This window comes from Microcebus murinus, chromosome 2 (assembly GCF_040939455.1).
Source record: "Microcebus murinus isolate Inina chromosome 2, M.murinus_Inina_mat1.0, whole genome shotgun sequence".
NCBI lineage: Eukaryota > Metazoa > Chordata > Mammalia > Primates > Cheirogaleidae > Microcebus > Microcebus murinus.
The window spans coordinates 29900228-29925787 of record NC_134105.1 but is presented as its reverse complement, the minus strand read 5'-3'; the positions used below and the strand labels follow the sequence as shown (position 1 = coordinate 29925787).

General features: G+C 55.6%; 1 protein-coding gene and 1 non-coding gene across 2 annotated transcripts in view; both read right to left on the bottom strand.

The window, feature by feature from the left end:
- Positions 1–25560, bottom strand: part of KCNQ4 (potassium voltage-gated channel subfamily Q member 4) — a 51766-nt gene that overhangs the window by 23641 nt on the left and 2565 nt on the right. The window lies entirely within an intron of this gene.
- Positions 20066–20172, bottom strand: LOC142869702 (U6 spliceosomal RNA). Its single transcript, XR_012918276.1, has one exon. It is a non-coding gene; the product is annotated as a U6 spliceosomal RNA (small nuclear RNA).

Here is a 25560-nt window from a genome sequence, read left to right as displayed (position 1 = left end):
ACCCCTCTTTGGGATGGGGGCATGCTGAACACACATGTGGCCAGGAAGAGACTCCAGAGGGAATGGGTTCTCTGGAATACATTCCTTCTGGACTGACCCACCGGCCTTCCCCAAATGTCCCCAGAATCTCCCCACCTCTGCACCGCTGCCGTGAATAGTGAATACTTCACCCTCTGAGCCTGCGAGACTTGCTCACCCCTCACCCCTACGCAAACACAGATGCTACCTGCTGTGAGGAGCCCCCCCCCCCAGTGGTTCCTCGCCCCCACCCCACTGTCCCCTCTCCAGAACTTCCCCCTCCCTGCATGTGGCCCAAGTCACTTTCTACGTGGCTTTATTTGTGTTCGTGTTTCAGGGTGGCCGTAAGGTCAGAGAGGTCTGGGTTTGAATCCCAGTCCTGCTTGTGTGTGTGGCCCTGGGAAAGTCACCTGCCTTCTCTGAGCCAGTCTCCTTATCTGTAAAATGGGGGCTGATGGGAGGACGGCATGTAATGAACACGGCCCTACCCTGACCCACTTATGCCTCCTAGGACAGGGGCTCCCAGCCTTTTTAGAGGGCAGGATAGGGGGCTGCATCCCAGCGAATGCTCCTGGTTGGAGAAGGCAGGTGGCAGGTGGCAGCAGAGTGTTTGGAATGAATGAGTGAGAACAGGCCCCCTTCACCAGTTCCAGCCAGAGCTGAGTCAGCACTGAGGCAAGGCATGGGGAGCAGGAGGGGAGAGCACTAGCTCCGTGTGCTCAATAATTAGCCACAGAAAAAGCAGCAGCCACATCCACCTGGATGGGGACTGCCCTGAACAGGGTTTGGGACTGGAAGGTCCCTCCCTGTGGTCATCTCATCTAGCTCCCTCCCCAGGGAAGGGCCTGACTTCATGGGCACTCAGCATGGCCCTGGACAGACACCCCCAGTCCCCTTTCTCAGCTGACCCCAGAACCTCAGGGAGCAGTGGGTCACGCTGGGGCTTCCTAGGTGTGTCAAGATTTTTTTTTTTTTTGAGATAGAGTCTCACTTTGTTGCCCTGGCTAGAGTGCTGTGGCGTCAGCCTAGCTCACAGCAACCTCAAACTCCTGGGCTCAAGCAATCCTTCTGCCTCAGCCTCCCGAGTAGCTGGGACTACAGGCATGCACCACCATGCCTGGCTAATTTTTTCTATTTTTGGTAGAGACAGGGTCTCACTCTTGCTTAGGCTGGTTTTGAACTCCTGAGCTCAAACGATCCTCTCACCTCAGCCTCCCAGAGTGCTAGGATTACAGGTGTGAGCCACCACGCCTGGCCTCAAGAAAATTTTTTTTCAACACTTTTCTTACCCTGTCAATAGTTATACATTCTGGGCCGGGCGCTGTGGCTCACGCCTGTAATCCTAGCTCTTGGGAGGCCGAGGCGGGCGGATTGCTCAAGGTCAGGAGTTCGAAACCAGCCTGAGCAAGAGCGAGACCCCGTCTCTACTATAAATAGAAAGAAATTAATTGGCCAACTGATATATATATAAAAAATTAGCCGGGCATAGTGGCGCATGCCTGTAGTCCCAGCTACTCGGGAGGCTGAGGCAGAAGGATCACTGGAGCCCAGGAGTTTGAGGTTGCTGTGAGCTAGGCTGACGCCACGGCACTCACTCTAGCCTGGACAACAAAGCGAGACTCTGTCTCAAAAAAAAAAAAAAAAAAATAGTTATACATTCTATAAAGTTTTCACTTCACAATAGGCTAAGTGAAAGAAGCAGATTACAAAATGTTAAGGGCAGTATGACCCCAATGTTTAAAATACACATGTTTTTTATATAGCCACCAAGAGCCAGCAAGGCTTATCTCTGGTGGCAAAATGAAGTGACATGGCTTTAGTTTTGCTTTCCACTTATCTGTATTTCCTAATTTTTTTAAGAATATAAATGGGTTGCTTGGGCAATAACAAGCAAATATAAATTTTAAGACATATTTCCTTAAAAGTGCAAACAGGAAAAGCCCACTTTGAATGCTGCCCCACCCATTTGCTACACTGGCCTCTGCCATTTGGCAGGGGTGAGGTGTGTGATGATTGGTGGATTTCACAACACTGTTGAAAGACTGAGTAAATGAATAGCAGGATTCACATTACATGAACATCGAAACACCATGTATGTCACTAAAGACCCAGTTTGTAGCAACTGAAGAGGCTCCCAAAGCTCCCCCATCCCTAACTTGTCATGCTCCCGAGTGTCTTTCCTAAGAAGACAGACGTGCCTCTGACCTTGGCCAGCAACCTTGGGCGGATGCTGCTTACGAAGCCCCTGACCTTCACCTCCCGCTGCCTTAATCCCCTGGCTGGGAGTTTCTTTACCCTCGATGCTCAGGACATGTGCAGGGACGTACTTGGTGTGACAGGGAGCATCCTGTGTTCCAGGCACCTGAATAATTATCCCCATCGTCCTGATGAGGAAACGGGCCCAGGGAGGGACAGACTTGCTCAAGATCGCACAGCGAATTGGTGGCAGAGCTGGGGCTAGATCTGAAGATCTGGAGATCCGGGGTGGAGAAGACAGAGTGAAGGAGCCCCTGAGCTGGGTCTGCTTGTGTCTGCCAGAACCAGTGTGTGGCTTGATGCGTATGACAAATAAGGACTGTCTAAGGATTGTTTCTGCCCCCCACCCTGGAGCCTTGGCTTCCCCATATATGCAAGAATAGATGGTACATAAGAACCGCCTGGCCTGGATCCCTCTTTAAACTCCCCCGCAGAGAGGCCAGACTGGCAGCCACTTTCTGGAGCACACTGACTGTGTCTTGCTGCAATGCGGGGCCCATGTCCTCCTTTGCCCACCCAGGAGGCAGAGCTGGGTCAGGTGGGTGCTGCTTGGCTTCCTGTCTACATCCCCCCACCCATTCCACAACTATTGCCTCATTCAGGAGGGAGCAAGATTAGGGGTGAAAAAATGAATGGTTTGCTTAGATTCACGGCTCTCAAACTAGAGTGGGCATCAGAATTGCCTAGTGGCTTGTTAAAAATACTGATTTCTGGGCCCCCACTCTTGATTCAGGGAGTAGGATGTGGAGCCTGAGAATCCACATTTCTACAGAGTTCCCTGGTGATGCTAATGCCGCTGTTCTGGGACCACACTTTGAGAATGCCGGCTTAGCAGATGGGAGTGGCTGTGGCTGAGTCAATTATCAGCCGACTCAGCGCTTTTTAAACAACCACAGGCATTGCCTTCTCCTCATTTGCATATTTGCTGCACAGGCGGGTGGGGGTGGGGGAGCCCTGCTGGGGAGGTGGGTCTGGTGCTGTGATGAGAAATAATAACCATAACTGCTCCTGCTGGCCGAGGGTTTCCTATCAGCCAGGCACCGTGCCAAGCTCTCCACATGCATGTTCTTAATCGCGTCTCACAACAGCCCTGTGGGGCAGAACCATAACCACCCAAAGCTTCCGGATAAGGAAACGGAGGCTCCGAGGGGCATACTATGATGGCTGCAGAACTCCGTGAACATACCAAAAACACTGAATTGTACACTTTAAAAGGAGGGATTTTATGGTTTATATCTTGATCAAGCTATTATTTAAAAGAAGAACAACAGAAAGAAATGTACCATGTTTCCCCGAGAATAAGACAGGATCTTATATTTATTTTTCCTAAAGAAGACACCCTAGGGCTTATTTTCAGGGGATGTGTTATTTCCCCTCAAAGCCTCAGCTTGCAGCACACACAGGATGGCCGGGACCTGACAGGGGGAGCCGACCTTGTTGGTGGGGCTGCCCACACCTTTCCCGCCACCTCTGGGATAGTCGCTGTCATGATGGGGCAGATGAGGAGGGCTGCTCGTCTTCTTTACTGCTCACGATGAAATGCATGGGTTGTGCAGATGCACTGCATAGTCACGCCCATCACTAGGTCTTATTTTCGGGGCAGGGCTTATATTGCGCAAATGCTTAGAAATCCTGCTAGGGCTTATTTTATGGGTAGGTCTTGTTTTCAGGGAAACAGGTACTTGTCCAAAGTCATAAGGTCAGGACCTGAACCCAAGACCACCTGGACCACCAGCCAAACTAACTCTCTGGGCCTCAGTTTCCCTGTCTGCAATGTGAGGGTGAGGGACAACCAAACAATGGTTAAGGTCCCGTCAGCCTTGTGACGCTACAGCAGTGGGGTGGAAGGGCGAGGGTTGGTCATCAGCTTAGCTCCAGATTCTCTGGGGATGTCCCTGTAAGGACAGAGGCTGGGAGTCTGGAGAGATGGGGTATGATGGAGGGGAAGATGGCAGGGAATCTCACAGCAGAAAAGAGGTTGTCACCTAACCTCTCTGGGTCACATTCACTTTGGAAACATTAGTTATCGTCTACATTAAGCCAGGTTTGTCATAAAGCCAGAAATGAATAGTCCAGGTCTCAAGAAGCTAACAACACAGAACACAACTCAGTGGTGACACGATGGATGAGGTGATGACAGAGTACTCAGGGGATTGGGGAGAGCTGTGAGAAGGCATCAGGACAGTCAAAGTGGAGGGATCGGTGGAGGCTTCTTGGAGGAGGTGACTAGTGGAGGGGGGGTGCCCCGGGCAGAGGAGGCAGGATGCGCAGGCAGCAGCGATGTGGCAGTCTGCAGGCGCCCAGGACGGTCAGTAGCTCTGGCTGGTGGGGGCCGAAAGCGAAGTGGGGAGTCGAGGATCCAGAGACGGCCAGATCCCGGCCTTGGGTGGCGCTCTCAGGCATTTTGAACATTAGTTATCCTAAAGGCAATGGGGCTTCATCGAAGGGTTTTAAGAGAAGGAATGGCATAATCTGAGTTGCGTTTCAGGACAGGCAGTGTGGAGTGTGGATTAGAGGAGTTGAGACTGATGGGGAAAACCAAGCAGAAGGCGCCACAGTAATTCAGATGAGAGAGGAGGGTGGCGCGGGCCAGGACAGTGGCAGCAGAGAATAGAGGGACATGCACAGCTGGAGAACGCTGCAGGAAGCAGGACTTGGTGAATAGTTGGAAATGGGGACAGTGAGACAGAATGACTCCTCTATTTCTGGTTTGGGCACTGGATGGATGAAGGTGCCATGAGTGACCTCGTGGGAGAGGGGAGACTCTGGTGGTGGAGCAGGTGTGGGGTGGCGAGTTCCCTTTTGGACATGTTGAGACACTCAGTGGGTATGACGAGAGACCCAGGCTGGACAGGCAGATTGGGGGCCTTGGGGTAGAGGTGGTGACTGAGGTCATGGGAGCGGCAGAGACAGTCCAGAGAGCATGTGGCAAAGTCTGGGTGGGGACACGGGGAGCCCCAGCGGTACAGAGGGAGGAGACTGAGAAGGGTAGCCGGCGAGATGGGAGGGAAAGCAGAAGAGACAGGCGTCCGAGGCCAAGCACAGAAAGTGTTTCAAGGAGGGAGTCGACAATCGTGCTGCCAAGAGGTCAAGTGAGATAAGGCCTGAAAAATGTCCTCTGGATTTGGTGACATGTTGGTCACTGGGCACCTTGGCAAGGGCAGCCTCAGAGGGTGGGGAGGACCAAAGCAGGCCTCGATGAAGTGAGAAAGGGAGATGGGTGGTGAGGAAGTGGAGACAGTGAGTGTAGACGTGGCCGTTTTGACACTGCGAAGAGGAGAGGCAGAGATCAGTAGCTGGAGAGGGTAAGGGCCACCAGGAATCTTTTTTTTTTTTTTCTTTTTAAGATGAAAAAGCCAGAGTGGAAGGAGAGAAGGAGAAGTTGAAGATGCAGGAGAGAGAGGAGCGATCAGTGGGCTGAAATCCCCAAGGAAGCTGGGAGGCCGGAGCCGGAGCCGGAGCCAGGTAGGACTGCTATTGTGCAGAAAGGACCCTCCAGCTTCCACTGCAGCGGGCAGGGGACCAGGTGGGAGAGGTGGCTGGGGGAGGGGAGGAGGTCAAGAGAGCTCCCATCCTCGCAGGGCTCAGGGGCTCTGTGAAGAAGAGGCAAGGCCCCCCTTCTTCACGGTGGGCCTTCACAGAGGTGGGCAACGGGGCCGGGGCACCTGAAGAGGTGGGGAGCATGGATGCTGGCAGAGGGAGCTGACCAGGCCCCAGAGAGGAGTCCCAGGGGAGCACGGGGCCATTATCCCCAACAGCTAAGAGGAGTGCACAGACCTGGACACTCACAGGTCCTCAACACATGCATTTGTTGGTTTTGTTTAGTTTTTGTTGTTTGTTTTTAAGGTGTGATTATCCAGGGAGGAAGCTGCCTGTGTGGGAACAGGGGACCCCCGACCAAGCCAAGGTAAATGCAGATCCAGGTTCTGCCCCATCCTTCTCTGGGTCTCCTTCCTTCCCTCCCTCTCTCCAGTGACCCTCACCCCACCCAGGCCAGAGCCAGTGTCTGGGGCCTCCCGGCCACCAGTGGGCCCCCTGGTTTCTGTATCTAGCCTGGGGAGTGTGTGACCCCTGTCTTGCTCCCCAGACCAGGGCCTCAAAGGCAGGGCTCTGTCTTCCCTCAGCTGGGAGACCCTGAGGCGCATCTGTCCCCATTCAGCCAAGGTTCCTGGAGGGCAGAAGCTGTGGCCCTCACCACCTTGCTGCAGAAGGGGGTTCTTTAAACCTCCCCCGCACAGAGCTGATACCAAAAAAGGGACTTCAGCTAGCCTTGACAGGCACTTCCTGACAAAGGGTGCAGTGTGGCTTGGAGGGCCCCAGGCTTCTCTCGGGAGAGCAGGCACTTACTTTCTTTTGCAGGGGGACAAAGGGGAGGAGCAGTAAGCCAGGCCTCAGAGCAAGGCTCTTTCCAAGAATCCTCAGGGGCTGGGAGGAGAAGTTTCCCCTGATCCAGCGATTCTAAATATGGCAAAGGGAGCAAGAGCACGTGACCCAGGGCCCCACACCAGGGCTACTGCCTCTGCTGCTGCTTCTCTGGGCCAGAGGCCCGCACAGGGGCTCGGGGCTTGGGATGAGGCCTTGACGGAGCCTCAGTTTCCCTGTCCACAACACGAACGTGGGGTACTACTCAGTGACGGCTAAAGTCCCTTCAGCCTTATAACTCTCCAGCAGTGGGGTGTAAAGGAGTGTTGGCTCCCAGCTCAGTTCTAGTTTCTCTGAGGCTGTCCCTAGAGGGACAGCAGCCGCCAGCACATAGTACAAACTAGGAAAAAAATGCCCTGTCTTGGAGGGCCTATTAGAAAAAGGCATTCCCTTTAGCCTGACAAGTTACACTAACTTGACCTCTCTACATGGACCCATTAGAAACAGGCGTCCTCTCTCTGGGCTGCCCTGCCCCTGGGCACAGGCTGGATTGCAGCACCCTTTAGCCCTTAGCTGGCCCTTTTGCAGTGCCCAGACTGCGTGCCAGCCCTGCAGATGGCTCCATGCAGCTCCCATGGCCATCGCTGATTCATCCAGAGCTGGAGACTGACCCAAGAAGGGCCCACCCACAGGCTGGACTGAACCAATCAGATTGTCTTTCTCAGGCATGGAACTAAGAACCACAGAGAAAAGTTGGCAGAAGGGCAGAGAGGAGCAGCAATGAGACTGCACACCCCAGAACCTCATCTCCTGCTCTCCAGTCCCTGAATCCTAGATGGGCTTCCTGCCACGAAGCCTCTACAGAGTTCTTCTCTTTCCTTACCATAGCTGTCCTCCAGCCCCACATGCCAATTTTTCTCGAGCTAGCTTGAACAGTCTCCGTCCCACCAGCACATGGGAGACGGAGTCTTTTAGACAAGGTATTTGATGAGTGATAGCTTCATCCTCTCCCGCCTGGACCAGCCCCCAGACTTCCGACTTGTTCTCTCTGCTTCCTTCTGCCACAGCCAGACCACCTGCTGCACCAGGTAAGTGGGTGCAACACATTGACCGTCAGCCCAGGGTGGACGAGGAGGAGCAGGGGCTGTTAGGGGCTGGCCAGGCAGCACTGACTCCTCAAGCAGGGAGCCGTGGGGCTCCAAGCAGGAGGCCATCAAAGTTGCCAAGCAGGGGAACTAAGGGATGGATATAGGCAGCCAGGATTTGCGAAACTTAAACAAGACATCCAGTGGAAAACTTCCCTCTATTCCACTGGGCAGCTCCCCGTGGATTTGAGCAGCTGAGTTTTACATGCTAGATTTGGCATAAGGTTTCATTTGAGCGAAAAGCTTCAGTGCTTTTTTTAAAAGTGTGAAATCCACTGACTTTCAGGCTCAGGCCCAACCAAGCTCCTTGGCATGGTGCAAGGAAGGCCCTATCCTCCTGGCCACCTTGCTCTTCTCCACCCGATGCCCAACCTGGCACTTGGCACTATGTTATGGTTCTGTCTCCTACAATGGCACACGGGGCTTTTACTCCTCCCCATGCTGTGTCTGCCCCTCTCCAACCTGGCAGGAGGCAGGGATAGGTGGGAGCCTAGACCTGATGTCCCCTAACCCCACCCACCTCTATGCTCACCTCCACTGTGGAATGTACCTGTGTGAGTATCTGCCTCCTACAGACTGAGAACTGTTTGAGGGTAGGGTTCTGTCCTTTGCACTTTTACCCAATGAGCGCTGGGTAGAAGTTTCCTGAGAGAGTGCTAGGCAACCTCTCACTGTCACCAACCCCTCCCGGGTGTACCCTGCTGCCCCCCACCTGGCTCCACAGCTCAACCCTCTTCTCAGCAGGAGGGATATGAAGAAACCAGGGTAGGCAGCAGCCCCTGGGATCCACAGGGCCTACAGCCACAGAACACTCCCTCACTCATTCACTCATTCATTCATTCATTTGGTCACTATTCACTAAGTGCTCACCATGGGGCAGGCACAGAGACAGAAAACATCCTTGCCTTCATGGGGTTTACATTCTGGGAGAGGGATGGATAATAAATAACCAAGTAAAGGTTCAAATTGTCAGATGATGGAGAAAAATTACGTGGAAAAGGGGGACAAAAGGACAGGGGACAAAGTATGGGAGTGGGGGGACTATTTTACAGGGGGTGGTCAGGGATAGCAGTTTAGATAAGGTGGCATTTCAGCCATGTGGGCAGGGGGAGAAAAGAGTTCTGAACAGAAGGAAAGGCAAGTGCAAAAGGCTCGAGCCAGAAGAGTGCCTGGTGTGTTCCAGAACCTTCAAGAAAGGGGTGGTCCCAGAGCAGAGTGGGCAAAGAGAGAGTGGTAGGAGGTGAAGGCAGGGAGGCAGTGGAGGTGAGAAGTGGACTCTCTACTGGCCATGGTCAGGATCTTGGCCTTTACTCCAAGTGAGAGGAGTTTTGAGCAAGGAGTAGCTCTGTCTGACTTATGTTTACACAAGATCACACAGGCTGTTGAGTGGAAAACAGACCATGGGGGAGGGGGAGCAATGACGCCCCACTGTAAGTTGGGAAGCTAATAGCATCATCCTAGCAAGAGATGATGGTGGCTTGTACAAGGTGAAGGGGAGGTGGCAAGATGTGATCAGATACTGGCTATATTTTGGCACTGAAAGATCCCTTGGAGATCAACCGATCCTCACATTTATTGATGGGGAAACTGAGTCCTAGAGGGGACTGGCCAACCTGTGATCATATAGTAGATCAGAGACACAGCTGGGCCTGGCCCCTAGATTTCTCAGTCCCTAAGGTAATCTTTCATTTCTCCTCTTTCCGTAGAAGGACTCAGGCACTTTCTCTCACTTCCTCCTCAAGAACGCCTTCATCCTGGGGCGAGGATGGGACCTGTCCCAATCCTTCCTGGTGTGTGTAATTGGGCAGCACTGGGGTGGAGGACTGCCCAGTTCCCCAGCTACTTGAGCTTGGGAGGGGTCAGGGTCACTTCCAAGGAGCCTTCTGTGCTCTGATTCAGCAGAACCTGTGCACTAAGGTGGGGGAGGAGAAGAGAGGGAAGATTCTAAAACAGGGGAAGGAGCTTAGTCCCCGCCACTTGGTTCTCAGTACACCCAGAGCAGAGAAAGCACCAACAAGAGCTGACAGGGTAGAACAGGAGCTTTGGGGAGGGTGGGGCCCCCTGCAGAGCTCAGGTGCCACTACTGAGCTCAGCCTGGAAGCTCTATAGACTCAGCCATTCAGGACCCCACCCAGTGGGTGGTTTGGAGACATGAGAGAGAGGGGTTTCAATTCCTTCATGACTAATAAGCAAAGCAGCATGCAAACTCACAGGCCACACCTGGGGTAGCCAGTTGCAGCTGCCCTGAGAGGCTCGCTCCCAGTAGGAACCCCAAATACAGGACCAGCCAGACTGAATCCAGTGGGCCCTGCAAGCTAGGAAAAGCTTGCTGTGTGACTTTAGGCCAGGAACTCAGCTTCTCTGGGCCTGTTCCACAGCTAAGGTGGAAGGGATGTTGGGAGGATCTTAAGCTGGAAGCTAGGACATCCACAGACACACCCCTCAGTTTCCTCAGCCTGGAAAGGGAAAGGCTGCCAGCCTGCAGTTCCAGCTGAGCCAGAGTCCTCTGAAAGGCAGGAGCCTGCTTGGTGGCTCTGAGAGGGGTGTCAGGATTGGGGGCAGCAGAGTGGAAGCACAGGGGTGTGGAGAGAGCTAGAAACCTGGGTTCACGAGTCCTCTGTCTTGACTCTGTCACCAGTCAGCTAAAGAGTTGGGAAACTGAGTCTCAGCTTACTCCTCAGCAGGAGGAAGGGATTGGGTGGGGGTCTTTGAGGGGCCTATTTTTCGCTGCTCCATCTGGGACAGGTGATTCCAGCTTCCCCAGTGGGCAGTCAGGCCCTGGACAGCTCATGAAGCTGCCACTCTGCAGGGACTTCAATGTTCCGGAGTCTCCAGAAGAGGGTCTTTTACATTTCACCTGCAAGGAAAGTTTAGAGGGACCTCCTTCTACCTCCAAAACTCTCCCATAATTGAATAATGATAGCAAGGAGGAGGCAGGGTAGACCAAAGCAGAACTTCCAATAACTTATTAACCACAGAAACGGTGCTGAAGATTGGGGGAAGGGGACAAATTGTATCTCTGGTCCTGATGCCCCCTCCTCTTCTAACTGAGGAAGAAATTTCCTATACGCATCACAGTCAAAAGAACGGGGCTTGAATTCAGCTCTGCATAATCTTGGGCAAGCACAGTGTCCCTGTCTGGGACTGTTTCTTAGTCCGTCTCACGCAGACTGGAGGCCGGGGTCCAGAGCGGATGAACCCTGCACAGAGAGGTTGCAGAAAGGCGTGGGTTCACCTCGGGACACAGGAGGTTGACACCAGGCAGGGCTCCTCGGGAAAGGGAGGAGTTTCTGGAAGGAGGGCTCCTGCGGGACTCCTTCCCCCGCTCGGCCCTCTGCTCCTCTCCCCCGCAGGGTCCCCTTTCTGCAGAGGCGCCAGGGTTCAGTGCCCTGGGGTCCGCGCGGCCGGCCCGCCTCTCAGCGTGGGAGGGGCAAACTGGAAGGGGCGGGGCACGGCAGGGGCGGGACCTGGAGGTGGGCGTGGCTCCAGACCAGCCCTGGACGGGGCGGGGCTTCTCCGACCCCGCCTCCGAGAGCGGGAGGGGCGGGGCGGCGCCGCGGCTCCGGTTACCTCCCCGCCGCCTCCCCCGCCTGGCCGGCTTCTTTTTCCGTTTCCAAATTAACAATTGAAAACGCCGCGGCCTGAAAGGCGAGCAGCGGGCCAAGCGGAAAGTGTGAAGGTGCCGCCGCGTCCCGAGGCCGGGGGCGGAGAGGGGGGACGTGACACCCCGACTGCCTGGTGCTCGCCCACCCACTAGTGCCCAGGTGCGAGGACTGAGCGCCCCAAGACCCAGAGGTGCCAAGGCCCCTGAGTCTTGGCCTGAGCTGGCCCTTGGTACCGCCTGGCCAGGGTCGCAGGACTCAGTGCCCAGGCTCGGGGTGGTGCCAACCTCCGAGGGAATGGGGGGGCGCTAGGGCTGGGTTTTCACTCCAAGGCTGAGTGCCCAGGTGGGGCAGGTGCCAAACAGCACCTTCGCAGCACCGTCCTAAAGGACTCCCAGAGTCTGGTAGTTTCACGTGTGACTTCAGCAAGTCATTTCACCTCACTGAGACTCAGTTTCCTCATCTGGAAAATGGGGAGAGAAGACCATACAGAGCTGCTTGTGAGGAACAAATTGAGAAGATACATGAGGCTGGCACACAGGGAACGCAATAGGTAGCAATTGTTATTATTGCGTGTTGATAATGATGAGACTATTGAATCCTTGGCCCCCCTCGGCTTCCCATCATAGGCGAAGGAGTTGTCCAGCAATGGAGGACACTGGAGCTGAGGGTCTTTCCCTCGTCTCACCTCCTTAGCCCCACTTGACAAAGAAACCGGAGCCAAAAAGGTACTTGCAAGGGGTTCAAGGTCAGGAATCAGTGGGAAGAACAGGTTTGAGCTCACGTCCTGACCCCCAGGCCCAGGCTCTTCCTACAGAGATGGGTGGTCCCTGGGGTCGGCATCCCTGGCACCGAGGGACACAGGCACAGGGAGCCAGAGGGTGGACACCAAAGACAGTTTCTGGTCCTCCCACCCTTCATAATGTAAGCTCCATGATGCAGAGACTTTGGTGTTCACTGCTCTCTCTCCTACACCTAGTACAGGGCTTGGTGCATTGTAGCTTCTCAATAAATATTCATTGGGTGAGTGAATGAATAAATGAATAAATGAGCAGGTCCAGTAAGCTGGGAAAAGCCTCTTTTATGACTGTGGGCTCCCACCTGGCCCCCTGTGTGAAGTGGTCTGCTTTGGGGAGGGAGGTGTGGAATGAAGTGCCCTCTCCCCAGCCTGGAGACTTAGGGCAGTGGAATGGCAGGAGGAGACAAGAACCTAGACAGAACAAAAGAAGAGGGAGTAGAAGATGTGGTCCCACAATGCAAAGTTAAGATCACCTCTCTCTTCCTAGCCCCCAACTCCCCACTCCTGGCCAGCCCAGGACTCAGGTCACTTCCTCCTCCCTTTAGCGGCCTCTTCACTGACCACCACAATTCCGCCACCCACCCCTAGTCCATTTACCTCCCAGTCTGAGTGTCCCTTCCTCAGCCCCTCCCTCATTTACAATCCTACAATGGCTTCTTACTGTTTACAATGTAAAACCCAAGCTCCTTAGACTAGTGTTTGAGGCTGTCCATACCCTAAGCACCATGCCACACTCTGCTTCCCCATACCCTGTTCTTGTCTACCTTGGTGACTTTTGTGCTCTCTCCTCTCCTTCAGCTGGCTGCCTTCAACCCCAAGAATCCCTGATCTGCTTTGGGGACAAGAGCTCCCACAGCCCCCCCATTAGCATTCCTAGCCCCCTCAGGGCCCCTTGTGACTGTGTCCTGTGATAGTCTCCATGCTGAGGCTGTTCCTGCCTCAGTCTCCCCTCCCACCCCCTCACTGAGATCCATCCCTCTAGGGCAGGGCCAGTCTGACTCCTCTGCACCCCTGAGGCTGGCCCAAGTCCAAACTCAGACGTTCAGAGAGTGAACTGAAGACCCGGGTCACCAGGGCCTTGAGCTCCAGTGAGCTTGCACTGCCCCAACAAGCCTGGGAGCTCTGGGGGAGGCTGCCTTGGGGTTGCTGCAGAGGTGAGTGGGAGGAGGACTGATGCACGTGCTCCCCTAACACTTCGGGGGCTGGGCAGAGAGCACCAATGGAAATCCACATACTGTGAGGCTAAATATTTAAAAGTTTAAGTGAAGTTAACAAGCTGTTAAATAAAATATGTTCTATCCTTTCTAACACACATACCTTTATAACGATCTGGAAGGCCAGGTTGGAACTGAAATTGTTGGAGTCCCATGCCGGAATCTGGCAGGGAGGAGAGAGCTAGCTCCTGCTACCCTCCTGTCCTCAGATTCTCTTCCCATACTGGGCCCACCCCTCCCAGGAGGGGCACTGGGTCCACTCCTCAGTGCCCAGGCTGCTCTTTCAGGATCCAGCCATACTCCCTGCAACCAGCTGCCCTTGGGCCTAGGAGCACAGACAGCTCTTGGGAGGGTGAACTAGGGCAGGGCATGTGCAAGCCCTGGAAGTAGACATAAGTATTTGGCCAGAGAATTCCAGGGTTACCTGGAATGTGTTCTAGAACAAGGAGGGCCATGTGCATCCCCCAGGTTGGTACGTAGGGCCATTCAGGCTGAGTGGGCAAGATTCTGGGCCCCTACCCTCAACTCCACCCAGAGCAGCCCTGCTTTGATCTGCTTTACATACTGTGCTTCTGTGTCAAGTTTCATTTAAAGAACCATATCTACTGCTTAGAACAGTTTGAAAAGCTCTCATCTAGACCCTCCTCCCTACCGAACACAGGCGGCAGCTGAGGTTATGGAGATGCCAGTGACCGCACTCACGCTACAGGTCAGGGCAAATCCAGGGCACGATCCCAGGTCTCCTGCCTCTCTCCCGGGCCTGGGCCTCCGTGAACTACCCAACGCCTGGCAGCTCATTTCTGATCCACAAGACCCAGGGCCTCCAATGGGATGGGCCTCGGGGAGGTGGTGCGATGTGAGCAGACCTGCTGCTGGGGCCTCCTGCCTTGTCAGGGGCTGGACCCTAGACTCAGGTCGCCCGGCTCAGGAGTGGATCGAGAGGCCAGACCAGGCCAGAGAAGGAGAGGGAGTCCTGGTATAAATAACCGTGGGGGGCCGGGATGTTTGGGCCCGTCTCCCAGGCGACGGCCATGTTTACTGCCCAGAGAGGAGGGGCATGGCCCACACATTTGCCTCCCTGACTTGTAGCCAAATTTCTCCAGGAAGGGGTGGCCCAGGATTAGCCCCAAACACTCTGCTCTGCACCCCAATCATCTCTCCCCAGCTGTGCCCCAACATGGGCCCAAAGCCACCCTGACGTTACCCCTAATTTCAGCCCCAAATGCTGCATAGCGCTGCACTTCCAGCAGCCTCAAGTGCCCAGCATTTGACTCCCTACGTCCTAATTCTGCTCACATAGTAGGGGGGTGGGGAGCATGAACAGGACAGGGGAAGGCCCCAAGCAGAGGAGCTGGCTGTGTGCCAGGGATCGGAGCTGGGCCACTGGGCATGGGGCAGGGACAAACCTTTCCCATGGCTCTGGCCAAGACAGGGGGAGGGCTGCAGCCCCCGGATTAGGAGGGTGCAAATCCCTCTTCCCAGCCCAGTGCCCCCCCATGCCTGTCATGTGAAGGGCATTAGATGGCCAGACCCCATCAAGGAGAGGCTGGCAGGTGCCCTCATGGTCACGCTACAGCCAGCTCCTCTCCCCAGCCAGCCAGGCCAAGGGGAAAAAAAACGCTTCATGCAGGAGGACAAGTGGAAAGGTCCCTTCCCCATGAGGCAGCAGCTGCAGCCAGGTCCAAACACGGGGCACAGGGGCTGGTGTGAGCCGAGTTCCCACAGTGGGCCAGCCCAGCCCAGCACACACATACACACACACCCTGCCCAGCCGACTGATGGGTCTTGCTTGGGACACCAGCTGATTTTCACTGAGAGTACAGGATCAAAATTGGGGCTGTGTCCGGCAGGGGTCCTAGACAGGCAGGCACCTGAACACCTAGGCTCCAGCCCCATCTCAGCCACTTCTGGAATGACCTTGGGCAAGTCACTTCTCCTGTCTGAGCCTCAGCACCAAATGGAGTGATACCTTCCTCCAGGGTGGTTATGAGAATTCAGTGGGATTCGTTGAGCAAACAATGATTAAACCCCACAAAGGACCAGGCATGCCTTAAAGTGCTTTGTGGGACATCAAGTGGGGGAGGGACCTCCTTCCCAGTACGAGGGGTATTTTGGACCCAGAGGCTGAGGCTCTGAGATGTGACAAAACCTGCCCAAGAGCTGACCTGAGCCCAGGCCAGCCTCCAGGAAGCTCTGCAGAATGGCTGTCACTGGTTTATCATTGCTGGGGACAACTAAGATGCTTGGACCCAGCCTGGGTTCTGCTCTGGGCTTCACTGCTGACCTAAGTATTGTCCCTGTCTTCTTCTAAGCCTCAGTTTCCTCAACAGAAGAAGGAGGGGATTGGGCGAGACCAGTGATTTCCACACTCTGTTGAGCTGCAAGGAAAGAAGGGAGATCAGAGCTGGGGCTGGCCGAGCCGCCTGGAATCTGCCCTCCTCCACAGCACCCCGCCATTATCTGGGCCAAATCCCTAGGTGCTCTCCTGGGGCTGTTCTAAGGCTACTGTTCTAAGGGCCCCCATGGACACCAGACTACCTTTCCAGACAGCCTCAGGGCCTGCACCCACCCGCTCTGCTTCCAAGGCACCCCCAGCTCAGCCACACACACCTCGCCCCAGGCCAGGGTTTGCATAAGCAGCTGAGTTTTCCCTATGCGCAAAGTCCGAGGGCTCGGGCCAGGCAGGGCCCTGGGCAGGGTTAGTGGGCAGCTCTGGAGAAGGCACTGGGGGGCCAGGGCCTGGGAGAAGCAGAGGAAAAAGGGAAGCCAAGTTGATGGCATTCCCCCGGGCTCCCTGCCGGAGTCCTTCCTCCTCCTCGCCAGTCTCCGAGTAGAGTTTCTAAAATACGTGTTACTCCCTACTTGAGTTCCTTCCTGTCTTCTTCTCAGGAGGTTGCTGCTCCTCAGTCTGGCCCCCTCACCGTCACGCCTGGCCCTGCTCACGTCCCAGCCTCTTCTTTGGACACCTTTTGCCTCTTCTGGCTTCTTGCTATTCTTTGCAAATGCCCCGCTCAGCCTGACCTCTGGGTCTTCGCTGCTGGTAGTCCCTCTACTTGAAACACTGTTCCTTGCTCCTCTTTGCCTGACTGGCTCCTACTCATCTCTCAGATCTCAGTATAGGCTTCCCAGCCTTCCCAGCCCTGCCCAGGTTGGGGCTGGGCTTGGCCTTCGATGCTGGGCTCCCGCAGGACTACGTGCTGCTCAGACATGGCACTTAACACCCTGCCTGGTAGCTGCCAGCCTCCTGGCCCATCTTCCCCAGGGAGCAGGCGAGGGTCTGGTTCACTGCTCTGTCCCCAGCGTCTGGCACAGGGCTTGGTCCCAAGGGACTTCCAGGGAAGGCTTCCCAAATGAAAGAGCTAGAGGGAACCAATGAGTCCCTGGTGCAGAACTGGGGTGGGAGCAGGACTTTGGACTTTGAGGCTCAACTGCTCCTCACATCACTCCCCCGGCAGCTGACAGACACGGTCAGGGGGAGCTAGCGGGCTGAGATCACAGCCTCTACAGCGACTTCTGGGCTTTGAATCCTGGGCCTGCTACCTACACTCAGACAAGTTACTTAAACCCTTTGCACCTCATTTTCCTCATCTGAAAAATGGGCATAACAATTGTACCTACTTCACAGGGTTGTTAAGAGGGAAAAGTGAGAGAAGGCATGGCAAGTTCTCAGGGCAGCATCTGGCACAGGATCGATGCTCAGGAAGGATTTGCTATTATTATCTTTATTATTAGTGAGAGCCAGAGCTGAGCGGGAGGCTGAGACTCAGAGGGGGAAGTGACTGCTGGAAGCTGCCACGCAGGAATGTGTCTCTTGCCTTCTTGCCCCAACCCCGTGCCCCCACCTGCACTATGACTGTCCCCCCCATTACACACACACACTGCAACCCTGCAGGCCGCTCCACCCCCCCACGTCACAGGCTCCTTGCACACTTGGGCTCTCCTGGCACTCGGCTGTCTGAACTGAGCCCAGAAGACTCCCATCCTCCTGGGCATGCGCCACTTACTGGCTGTGTGACAAGGGCACGTGCTTAACCTTTAAGCTTCAGTGTCCTCCTCTGCGCAATGGGGATAATGAGAGGACCCGCCTCCTAGGGCTCTTGGAGGGATTAAGTGAAGCAATGTGTGAAAAGTATTTAGCACAATAGCCGCGGAGATTAGACTATGAATCTTGTTATTAAATGACAACCTCTGCAAGCTGAGAACTCCAGCGGGCTCCCCGTTTGCCTCCAGCCTGGGTGCGGCCCTGGGCTGCCGCCCTGAGGAAAGGAATTGCTAGTCTGGCCAACCTGCTCTTAGGGAGCCTGTGGGCCAGTACAGTCCAGGGGGAGATGAGGGGCCCAGGACCCCTGAGGAGTGGCAGCCTCTGCTCCTCACAGCTCTTTGGAGTTCACCATGCCCTTGCTGTAGGGGAAGCAGCCCTGTGAGGTGGGCAGGTAGAGATGTAGCTGTCTTTCTATGTGGAGGAAGCTGGCGCCCCAGAGAGGTTGAGTCACCTGCCTGGCGTCACACAGCCTTTAGGCAGCGGAGGCGGGAGGTGAACCCCAGCCTGCCAACTCCTGGTCCCGTGCTCCTTTAACTCGCGATTCTGGCTGACCCTTCCCCCACCAGCCCACGCTTGGGAAAGAGCCCTGGCTGGTGCTGGCCGTGCTGTGCTCCAGGGAGGGCAGGGGCTGAGGCTTCTCCGCCCCCACCGACTCCTCCCTCTCTGGCCCCGCAGCTCCGCAGGGAGGAGCCAGGGTGGCGCCCAGAATCAGGGATTTTTACGCACCGGTAAAATTTCCAAAAACACTTTGGGGACTGCATAAGTATGTCAACTTTTTATTTTGCCAAGTAAGGACAATTTTTTAAAAATTCCCAGCCCATCATTTCATAAAAGAAAGGACATAATTTCCTACTAAAAGACAGTCTTTAAATGGAATAAATTTAGCTTTATGAAAGAGTCACCACACTGTCCTTATTTTCCTAGCTTTTGCCTTAGGCCACTAAAAACTGCCACGGGTCTGCTGACGAGTTGGACAAGCATTGGGAGGTTGGACTTGGCAATCACACAGACGTGGGTTCAAGTCCTGACGCTGCCACAGACAAACAATGTAACCTGGTGTGTGTTATTTTGCTTCTCTGAGCCTCAGTTTCTTGCCTGCAGAATGGGAACAATAACAGTTCCACATAGCGCGCACTGGAAGAACCAGACGGCCTAGTGTTTGCAGAGCACTTGCCCAGATCAGTCAGGCCCTGGTTTCCATCCAGTGTCCCTGCCCTGCCCTGTCAGCCAACCGCCACTACCCACAGGGTGAGGCCTGACAATCGAGGTCCTCAGGGCCCAGGTGCTGGTGCTGCATGTCTGGGGCACAGGGCTTAGGGAGACAGGCCCCGTCTCACAGCCTTTGCTCTGACTGTTCCCCCAACCCGGTGTGCGCTTCCGGCTCGGTGTCTCCACACACAGGACCAAAGGGCCCTTTCTCCACTTCTCTCCAGTTGGCAAAGCCTTTCTTACCCTTACAACTCAGCCTCAATGCCACCTTCATCCTTCACTCGGCAAACATCCGCTCATCACCAACCATGTGCCAAGCACAGTGCTCAGCCCCCACGCGCCCAGCGCTCACCGCCCAGTGCGGAAAAGCCAAGACGAACAGGGTTGGCTGGGCAGAGCTGGCCGCGGGTGAGGTGGGCAGGAAGCATCTCCAGAAGAGGTGGTGCCCAGGCTGGGACTGAGGATGGGCGGGTGGGACAGGGGAGGGGGACACAGGCAGAAGAACACATGGAGCACTAAACAGCACACCACCTGGGGACACTGAGTCATTTCTTAGGTGAGGAGCAAAGAGTGCTTGTGGGGAGGGGGTTTCTGACTTGGGCACTGGGGGTGGGGGAGTCGCTGTCAGGTGGGCCAACGAAGGAGGGCAGGTCTGGGGGAGAGGCTGAGTCTGAGGTGCCCGGGGAATACCCCAGGGGATAAGGAGGGGAGGCGGCAGCAGGTGGCTTCGCAGGAGGCTCAGGCATGAAATGCAGAGGCACGGCTGTCATCACAGAGGCAGCCCTTGCTGTCGCAGGACTGCAGGAGACCACCCCCAAAACTGTGTACAAGAACAGGACCCAAGACAGAGCCTCGACATTCAAGTAGCAGAGAGAGGAGGCAGAGCTTCTGACAGAACCAAGAGGGAAGGGGCAGAGGTGGCTGTGAGGACAGCCAAGGGGAAGCACGTCCAAGCAGGAAGGGCGACAGGCTGGGCCTCTTGCGCAGGGCAGCAGGCCGAGTGGCCGAGTGGCCGAGTGCGTGGCTCCCGGGCAGCCGCCTTCTGCACCTGAACCCTGCCTCTACCCCATCAGCTCTGTTGATGGTTGGGCAAGTCATTTAACTTCTTTGTGCTTTAATCCCCTTGTCTAGAAAATAGGACTAATGTGGTTTTTGTTTTTTGTTTTTTGGGTTTTTTTTTTTTTGAGACAGGGTCTCCCTCTGTCACCCAGGCTGGAGTGCGGTGGTGTGAACATAGCTCACTGAACTCCTGGGCTCAAGCCATCCTCCTGCCTCAACCTACCCAGTAGCTAAGACTACAGGCACTTGCCACCATGCCTAACTGCATTTTTTTATTTTTTTGGAGAGATGGGATCTCACTATGTTGCCCAGGCTGGTCTCTTTTTTTGTTTGTTCATTTTTTTTATATTAATCATGTAAAAAATATGGAACACTTCACGAATTTGCTTGTCATCCTTATGCAGAGGCCATGCTAATCTTCTCTGTATCGTTCCAACTTTAGTATACATGCTGCCAAAGCGAGCACCCCAGGCTGGTCTTGAATTCCTGAGATCAAACGATCCTCCCACCTTGGCCTCCCAAAGTTCTGGGATTACAGGTGTGAACCACTGTGCCCAACCAGTATATTTTAAGTATAAAAGGCATGGGTATAGGACTGATAACCCCCTCAGCCTTCTTGCACCCCCAGGTTGCACCTCCCTCCCTCTGCTGGGCCATGGGTCACACTTTCCTGCCCCGTTCTGTCTCTCCCCCCAATGCCCAGAGGTTGGAAAAACGAGATGAGTGAATGAATGAGGGCCTGCACCTTCCTCTCAGAGAACAGGGGCACCCTCCTGAGCTTCGCTAGCATTATGAGGAGAGTTGCAGAAGGCCCCCATGTGAGCTGTATCCTTGGGCAATCAGGTCCCTCTTCCTCGCCTCAGTTTCCCCATCTGTGAAATGAAGTCTGTGGATCTGCTCATGCTCCGAGGTCCCTCCAGCTCTGACGCTCCCTAGCAGGGATGTATGGAGAGAAGACAAGGGCAGAAAGGCGTGTTCCTGACCTGCTGGCCCTGACCACAAGGGAGGAAGCTCCATGGGTCTGGATCCCCACTGTGCCCGGGGCTGGTCCCTCCAGCAGAGGGTGGCAGCTGGGCCAAGACCGGCAGGAGCGGAGGCGCCCGGGGATTATGCTGACAGAGCTGTTCCCTCTCTCCCTCCTTCTTTCCCTATCCCCTCCCCTCCCGGGGGACAGACAAGCCCAGCAAAAATAAACCCAAAGACAGTGACCTGGACAGGCCAAGGCCCCAGAGAGGAGCAGCAGGGAAGGAAGAGTGGAGGAGGTGCAGCCTGTGACCCTCCCCACCACTGCCCCAAAGCCGTGGGTGCCTGATCGGATCCCTGCCCAGCCCCCAAGTTGGGCTCAGGGGGAGCAGGCATCTACCCCCTGTCGTTCACACTGTAGGGAGGGGAGCCAGTCCTTCGCTTAATAGGGACCATTAGAGCAAATATTTTGTCTGGCCCAGCTAGACAGGGGTGTCCAAGTGTGGGAAGAGTACCTCAGGGAATCTCACTCCACCTCCTGGTTATTGGGCAGTCCTTCCCACTGTCTGACCTCCATCCCTTCTGCTTCATTTATCTCCAGCAAGCTTTCCCTCTGTCCCACCTGCCTGGCCCCAAAGTGTCCGAGGCGTCTCAGGAGAGCTTACTCCGATATTTCCCTCCAGCCCCTAGGCCAGAGACCCTGCTCTACCCATGGCTCCCCAAATCTCCAGGGGGAAAGGACCAGGGAAGGCATCGCTGAGCTGCCCGCTCCCTCTGCCTCCCTCCCTCAGGCACTGCCCACGGATTCCCAGCCCAATTAGTCTGCTGCCTGGGGCTGCCCTCCCCAGGTGCCAAGCCCCAGGGCATGCAGATCTTGCCCCAGGGACAGAGTTGCCCAGAGAGCCTGGAGTCCTGGGGCGGGGGGCTCTCTGGGGGCACCAAGGTCTGATCAGCTCCTTCTCCCCAGCCTCTCAGAGCCCCTCTTGGAGGCAGGCAGCTTCCTGGGTGCCCTTCTAAGTGCCACCCTGTCCTCTGAGGCAGCCCAGGAGAAGGTCCTGGAAGAGGAACTCCCCACCCCCAACTCTACAAGAGTCAAGGTCCTGAGACAGCAGCTCCTCTCATCCATCCCCAAGTGGTCCACTCTCTTGTTAGGCCCATTTTACAGAAGAGGATACTGAGGCTGGGGGGACTGGGATACAGTGGGTGTGGGCACCTTCCCAGTAAGGGCCGAGATCTCTAAATCTCTGGGACTCCCTCTCCTCATTCCCTGAGATGATTTGCTCAGAAGAAGAAGGTGGGCGTGTGCCCCTCTACCCCAGGAGTCCCTGGCTGTCCCTTTGAGAGCCACGGCTCCACTTGCATCTCCCTGGGGCCAGGCCAGCTGCCAGGGGTGGACAACAAGGTCCAAACCTCGGGCTCATAATGACACTCTGGCACACACCTCCTCCCCAGGCACGCTCGCAGCCACACGCAGGCCTCTCTCCGAGCCTGGTGACAGGAGGCAGAGGAGGCCAGTGGCCCCGCGGGCTCTGCAGCCTCCTCACGGTGCCCCTCCTGCCACCCCGGGCACACCCAGACATACTCACCGTGCTGAGCTAGGGCCACCTGTCAAACCTCGCCCCAGAGGAAAAGGATGATGATGACAACAACAATATAATAATAACAAGGGTAATGGCTAACGGTTGTGCCCAGCACAGTGTCTCATCTAATCCTGACAATCCTAGAGGCAGGTGTTACTATTCCCATTCCCAGATGAGAAAAATGAAGCTCAGAGAGGTTAAGTAACTTGCCCAAGGACACATGACTGCTAAGGGTAGAACAGAAATGAACCCAAACCCGTCAGACTCGGCGTCCATGCTCTAAACTCAAGTCCCCACTATTCCCCCCACCCTCCGCCTCTCAACCCCTACACTAAGGGCTGCCCCAGGGCAGACACTCAGAGTTCCCTGCTGGGCCCCCTCACCCATGGAGAAGTGGACTCGCCCAAGGACTTGCCCGAAGACCCACATCAGTGCAGGGAGGTGGGGGACCTCATGTGGGCGGCTCCAGGTCCGGGGAGTTCCCTGCATGGCTTCCTTTCAGGGTAAGGGCAGGACCTTGGCCAGTTCTGTAGATCCTTCCTCTCTCCTTGCTCTCAGGCAGTTCCAGCTCCCTTGACTGGCTCACAGAACCTTAAATTAATTACCCACTCAAAGTGCTGCCATCAGCCCAAGAATAATCACCTCTTGAAACACTCCTGGCTCCAACCTTCCAAGCATATAGGCTTTTGCAGCAACAGGGATTGAAGATAGACATCCAGCAGGATGTCTTCAATGGCAAGAATGAATGTACTGTGGAGCTGGGGAGGGGTGGGCAGGCCACGAGAGAGCTCTAACCTGCCCCTGGGACCCCAAAGGGGAACTTGGGGAGAAGGGAGCAAAGGGGTGTAAGAGGGAGAAAAAGGGGAGGAGTGAGGTAGTTTAGGAATAGTATGGTCTCTCCCTGCTCCATACAAAGATTGAAGCAAAGGACAGGCTGAAAAACAGCAGCACGAACAATTTGAGTGGCACTCAAAGACTCTCCCAGTCACAAGGCAAAGTTCTTAGAGCATCAGTCTTCCCGATTGGCGAGGGCTGAGAAATTGTTATCTAAAGTCCTGATCTGGGAGGCAAAAGGCTTGGGTTCCTGGCACCATCCTGCCACTGACTCACTAGGCAGGGCCTTAGATGAGTATCTGTCCCTTTCTGTGCCTTGGTGTACCCAGCGGTACCCCGCAAGGTTGGATGGAAGGGCCTCAGAGGGCCCTCCAGGAGGAGCAAGGGCCAGCAAAGCTCTAGGAAGCCAGCCACCCTCCCCTGCGTGAGGCCAAGGCTGCCCTCCGGGGTGGACACACAAATACAGACAGACCTACAAGGGCAGCCCTGCAGTTGTGGATAGTGAAGGCAAAACACTCAAGGAATGGAGCCATCTGCTCTGTCCTAGGGGTCCGGGCTGGAGCCACAGGCCCAGGTGTGTGTCTCTGGCTACATGTCTGTGAAGCTGGGGAAAAGGCAGGGGCAGCTGTGCACTCGATGCCTTTTCGCTGGATGCATGCCACATGTGTGCTTGTGCATGTGTGTCAGTGTCGCAGTGAGCGTGTACTCGAGACATTCAGACGGGTGCACAGCGGGGAGATGTGTGTGCATCAAAAGTGTGGCCACATTGGGTGAGGCTGGAAGTTTCCACTCAAATCCACAAAATGCGATCACTGCCCACCCTGCTGCCTGCGTGCCGGGTGCTGGGGATGGAGAGACGGATGACACAGGCGCGCGGCTCTGAGGAGCCTGGGTTTGGCTGAGGCTGAGCTGCAGAGAACGACCGCTCCAAGTCAGACCCGGCTCTAGGCCGAGGCCCTTCCACGTTCACTGAGTGACCTCTCCTAAGTCTCCATCTCCTCATCTGTCAAATGAGGAGGACAATGGTGCCCCCCCTAGCAGGGCTGATGAAGGTCGCAGTGAGAGCAGTTTATAGAGCATGCTCAGCACGTAGCCCGTGCTGCACGCACCATCAGAGATTCTAGCTCAACCTCAGAGAGCCTGGCCAGGTGGCCGCAGGGAACAGTTAACGGTCCTGGACAGAGAGTCAAGAGTCTTGGGGTCCAGTCCCCTGCATCTGCTTACCATGTGATTTTGATCTTCAGAGCCTCAGTTGTCTCACAAGTAAAGTGGGGCTGTCAAATGTAAGGACTGACCGAGCAGGGATACCTGAGGGTTCTGGGTACACCTTGCTGGGATTATCTGCAACCCAGGCGATGTTCTCTCTCAGATGGTCAGTGGGGGATGTCGAGGGGGCCCCGGGAGCTGCCCCCACCTCCTCTTTCCCCATTCCCACAGCTTCTGACCCCAGGGACAGGGCTGAGGGAGGATGTTTACAGAGCCGTAAAGCTTCACATAGAGAGTTTGCTAGGCAGCTGGGGGCTGGGAGCAGTGAGCGTGAGTCTCCCAGCACCTCGGAGAGGCTGGCGGGAGATGGGGTCTTGCTCAGCCCCTTCCGGCCCTCTGGCTTCCAGGGAGGCTGGTGTGGCCTCTGAGAGGGGTGCGCTGCTCAGCCTGTGAGGGTGTGCGGCCCCAGCATCCTCCCAAGGCTCAGACAGTAGGATGGCGGCAAGGTGGTGTTTCTTAAAATTCAGGGAGCAGGGCCTCTGAAGAATTGAGGGCTTATATCAGGGACTGGGGCACAGGGAAGGCTTTGGGGTTTGGTGGTGGGACTGAGGACCTAGAGAAGGAGGGAGAGCTCGAGGAGGGACCCAGAGACCCTCATTCTGGATCTCAACAGGGAGAAGACGGGAGTCAGTAGTTCTCACTTCCCAGAGGCCACAGCTGCTGGCAGGAGAGGCTGTATCAGGGCTTGTCCTCTGGGCCATACCCCAGCCCTAGGTGCCAGAAAGGTGCAGGTTCTGAGTGGGGCCTGGTGGGGCCCAGCTGGCAGGTGTGGGGGGGCTGTCCCCTCAGGCGAACCTGCCTGCTCACCTCTGCTCCCTCTGTCCTTCCCAAGCCCTTCTCTCACAGGCTCTTCTGCTGGGGCCCCTCCTGCCACAGCCGGCGTCCCTGGGAAGGGGATCCTGGCTAACTGTACCCACGTGGCCCCCCTCGCTTGGGCTGCCTCTGAGGAAGACTGGGGAGGGGGAAAGGATTTGATCAAAAGTGCACAGAGAGGGCTAGAAGTCCAATAGCAGGAAGTACTTCCTGGCAAGAATGCACAAGACCCTGCAGTGAGTGACTGAGAAACCCCACATCTGGAGCTCCTCAAGAACAGGAGAGACCTTCTGTGCGGCCCCTCCCCCAGCCCCAATAATAACAACCCTCTCTGACACTCAGGCGCATGCAGTTCACAGAGCGCTTTCCCATTTCCTGATCCAACAGGGAGGCTCACA